Source organism: Apis dorsata, unplaced genomic scaffold (genome assembly GCF_000469605.1).
Source record: "Apis dorsata unplaced genomic scaffold, Apis dorsata 1.3 scaffold_406, whole genome shotgun sequence".
In the NCBI taxonomy this organism is placed as follows: Eukaryota; Metazoa; Arthropoda; class Insecta; order Hymenoptera; family Apidae; genus Apis; species Apis dorsata.
The window spans coordinates 86626-92004 of NW_006263664.1; the positions used below are offsets into that span (position 1 = coordinate 86626).

Here is a 5379-nt window from a genome sequence, read left to right on the forward strand (position 1 = left end):
ATAATATACAGTAACTATAAGATAATTAAACAAAATAAATATATTAGAAGAAAACTTTTATTTTTAATACTTTATTACACAGTAATATCGTTTTTTGTCAGTTTTTATTATTATTTCTACTAATTCTTAAAAATACAATCTCAGAAAAAATAAATATCAAATATGTCGAATAAAATGAAATATCGAACTAAATTTGATAATTTAATTTTTTCCGATTCATAGATTATTTTTATTTTCTTTTCTTTTTTGTGAGATAAATTTATAAAAATCATCTAAATATTCGACTCGAATTATAAATTATATTATAATTATTTAAACAACATATATTATAGTTACTATTATAATTAGTTTTTCGCAAGTTACTATATTTAGATCAATTTTAATAATATAATATATAATATTATAATAAAAAATATTTAAAATAAATTGTTCGGAAAATTAATTTCGTTTTTTTATACAAATGTCGTTAATTGAATACAGTCAACTTCATTTTAAACCGTGTTGTTATTATATATTTTGATTGAAGTAAATCGATGTCGAGAAATTGCTATGAAATTAAATTTATCGAATTCGATTGTTCATGATTACATGAAACGACTTTGTTTTGTTTCGAAGCTTGATATTCTCAAAGAAAGAGATTTGTTCCGTTGCATTGATATCTGTGATTTGCTGCTCAAACGTGAGGAAAATTTTTAAAGCATTTTTAAAGCGAATCGTAACTGGAGATGAAAATTAAATCGTTTATGATAATATTAAACGAAAACAATCAAGAAGCAATAGAGATGAATCGGCGCAAGGCACTTCATAAGCTAATATTTACCAGAAAAGAATTATGATCTCTGTTTGATGGGAATTGTTTTTTTTTCCTTCTACTTGACAATTGTACGATTAATTCGGAATGTATTTTATTGCAATCAATTAGATAAATTAAAGGATTCCATTACAAAACAAAAAAGATCTGAATTAATTAACAGGAAAGCTGTAGTGTTTCTCGATACCATTAGAATTCATACGAGTTTAATGACTCGAAGTTGTTACAATTTGGAATTGTTACCGCACCTACCATATTCGCTAGATTTGGCATCATCTGATTATCACCTGTTTTGATCTTTATAGAATTCTTAAATGGCAAAAAGTTTACTTCAAATAAGAATATCAAAAATCATTTGGATCAATTTTTTGCAAATAAAAATCAAAAGTTGTGGAATCATGCTAATCATGCTAAAAACATGTATTGAACCACAATGATCAATATATAATTAAATAAAATATATTTTATTAAAAAATGTATTTATTGTTTATAAAAAAACGAAATTACTTTCCAAATAATCCAATAGTATCTATTATATTTATTAAAATGTCGTCAAATGTCTATTTCATAAAAAATGTATTAAAATTATAAATCATGTTGCAATTCGATTGCTAATACAAAATATTTTTACTACTTTTAATACTTAAAATAATTATTTTATGTGTTTTTAAAATAAAAAAAACGCGAAGAAAAATTGCTGATATTTAAATTATTATAATTCTAAATAAATAATTATAAATAATAAATTGTAAATAAAAAATCTTATAACAATCTCCTAAATTCATTTTAAAGAGTTTATTTGCATTTTTTTACATATATTCTTAAGTTTAATTTTTTCGATGATTCTTTTTAATTATAAAAAGGAACGCAAAATAAAAATTACTTTTTTTTTCTCAGATTTTGAAAATTGAAAAATTAAAAATTTTAAATTATATATTTAAATTTTTTATTGGAATTTATTTTTTAATAGTTTTGTTAAGGAACTTTAGAAGGAATCTTATCGTTTTAATGACTTTCAAATATTTGATATTTTTTTTTTCTTTTTATCATTTTATTTTATGTATTTGAAAAGTGAAAAGTAAGCAATAGTTTATTCTATATCATAAAAATTTATGAGCTATAATTACAAAATTAATATATGCTATATATACAATTATTTCTATAAATATCAAAAATAGATAGTTTCAAAAAAAAATTATTCATAATATTTATAGGAACACATATAATAATGATAAGTTTGAGTTTGGAATAATTTTAAAATGTATTCTGTGATTATCAGATTTAAATTTTGAAATTGTCTAGAATCATATTTTTTACTAATGATATCTTTGTAAACTTATATCGAAATGTTTTCAAAATATTATTTATATATATATTTTTAAGATATTATTGAGTTAATAACTTTCAAAATTTACATACTATTAATTCTTTCAGTTTATTAATTAATTATTAGTTTTTTTAATTTTAAATCGAATGTGGCTAATAATTATGACTATCGTGATTGCAATTTTCTGTCATATAATTTCTTTCTGTATATAAAACAATAGTTTTCTTGATTGAAAATAGAATTACTAATAACTAAAAATAACTAATAATACATATAGAAAAATAACATATGAAATGTGAAATATTATTTTTCCACATAAGAAGTAAAGAAATAAATATGTAATTTTAACATAAATTATAAAAATGTATCTTCAATAATAAAGATTTTTAATATCTTTAATAATAATTAAAGGAATTTTTGTAATCTGTGGAATTACTTTTACTCTTTCTTTTTTTCTTTTTTTGGACTCGTTCTCATTCTCTCTCTCTCTCTTTCTCTCTCTTATACATATAAAATTGTCTTTTTTTTAAAATTATCATGATGTACAAAATTCGATTAAATAACTTTCTTGTGATAAATAATAATATAATAATATATATAATGTTAATGCTGGCAACATATAAAATTTAATAGGCAACACTAAATAAAGGTATAAAAAGATACATATAATATATGTTGAAAACATCTTAAATTAAAAAGGTATATAATAAAAAATATAAGATTTCATTTAAAAATTTAAATATCATATAGAACAATTCAAAATTATTCTTATATATAAATAAATATTATAAATAATATATAAGAATATATAAGTTCTTATCATTATATAATATATAATTATTATATATTTATTATAATATATAATTATAATAAATAAAGTGCTTTGATAAATAGACATAATTTAATAATAACTTAATAATTTAATAATTTAATAAATAATATAAAAGAAATAAATAGATAAAATAGACATATAATCACAAAAATATAATAATACAAAACATAAAAAAATGATTCATCTGCACGTTTGTTAAATAACATTTCTTAAATAACTAGCTCTGGTATAGTCTACATTAAATATAGCTTTAAATGATTGAGATCAGTTCTCATTCATTATCATAATTATAATACATTGATGATTAAAAAATACAATAATTAATTTAAAAAAAGGCTTCCTAATTTTCTAAAATTTTCTAAATATTATAAAAGACAAGATTTTGAATTTTTTCCCATATATAATTGTTATTTGTCTTTAGTTTCTTAATTTCATTCTATTTTGGATAATTACTATACTAAAGTATAAGAGTTAATACAAAGAAATATCAAATGAGATTTATTATATTCTAACAATTTATAAATTTGATTTAAATGAAATAAAATGTAGAACTGAAAATACTTTGTTTTTAAAACTACGAAGTTTTCATACTTCGTGATAGTTCCTCATTTCATCTAACATAAATTTGAATTGATTATAACTTAAAACCTTTATTAACATTTATTAATCAACCTTAATTAACATTTTTGTACACCAATTTTTATTTATTTTGATTTCTAGAATTAAAGAGTATTTTATTTTTATAAATATTTTTATTTTTTAAAGATTTTTATATTTCTCATATTTTTTTTTTTATATTATAGTGTTCGAGGAAAATTATTGCAAGATGTGAACAAATAAACAATACCTTGGATTCATTTGGTATTGAAAAAAATTATAGAAAAACTTTTCTTCAAGTTGCACAAAAATTAATTACGTCCAGCACAATAACAATAATTATATTCTCATTTCATTGTTATCGGTATATTAATATATATGAACAAAATTTCTATTTGGGTATTTTTACATATATACCAGTAACGATTATATATTTAGGAATTTTTACTTTCACCATATTTGTAAGGTAAATTAAAAAAAAAAATGCTTATGAATTCAAAATTAATCAAATAGAAAAATAAATATTTGTAGGTAAATTTAAAATCAAGTTATTTTAAAAATATGTAATAATATTTTGATTTTTTTAAATAATTTAATTTATAATATTACAATAATTAAAAACATAATATTATATTATTTTATAATAATATTATATTATAATAATAATAATATTATATTATATTATACTATAATATTATAATATACTAGATTACGTAATTAATAAATTTAAGAAATATCAATTTTCATAAATAACTTCAAATTCATAAGTATTATTTTACTTCAAATTTACTTATATAATAATTATAATTATGAATAATTATAATCATCTATATTTTTACAATTTTTAAATAAAGAAAAAACAAAAATAAAACAAAGAAGAATTGTATAGTTCCATATCTGGTATAAGAAATGAAAGAAAACACGAAACAAAAAATTTTATGTCAAAAATTTGAAGGAAAAACGAATATTTTTTTAAAATTGTATTTTAGAACATCATTATCTTCATCAATTTTTTTCTTTTATTTTTAATTACATATGATCAAGCGATGAATACTAATAATTAAATTATTTAAATTTTTTCTATTTAAAAATTTCTATTTTTTAATTTTTGCAATATGATTAATTTTTGCTTCCTCTTAATTATTAATTGATAAATATAAGATACAATTTATTATTATATAATAGATCTCTAATTTTTTAATGGTGTCAAAATCAAGTTTTAATACTGGCTATGGAAATTATAGAATCTGAAAAAATAAAATAATAAAAACTTTTATAATATGATTTTTTTATTTTTTTTAAATCAATAAATTATTTAGATCTATAAATTATTTTTTTTATACAAAAAAGTTATAATTAGGAAAAACCGAAAAATATAAATAATGTTACAAAATAAATAATATCTATTTGAAACGTAACAGAAGAAAATTTACAAGTAACTCTTCAATCTCAGTTTAATCATGTTCAATTAACGATTTTGGAAACAAAATTTTATTGAAGCAAAGTTAAAATTAAAATGGATTAGTGCATATCTATAATATAAATCTTTAATAAATTTACGATTGTTCAAGCGTTGAATAATAATAAAAATAAATATTATGGTAAAAATAGTAAAATTATAAAAATGATATACATATATCGATGTATATAATGATAATTAAATTATTAATATTATGTTTTTAATTTTTATATTATATTTTATATTATAATATTATAATATATTATAATAATAATATTATTATATATTATTATAATTATTATATATAATTATATTATAATATATTTATAATTTTTATATTATATTAAATATTA

The 5379-nt window shown here is 17.6% G+C and overlaps 1 protein-coding gene across 1 annotated transcript in view; it reads left to right on the forward strand.

Annotated features, from left to right (window-relative positions):
* LOC116186067 overlaps window positions 1-5379 on the forward strand; it is a 13778-nt gene that overhangs the window by 947 nt on the left and 7452 nt on the right. The gene's annotated exons all lie outside the window — the stretch shown is intronic.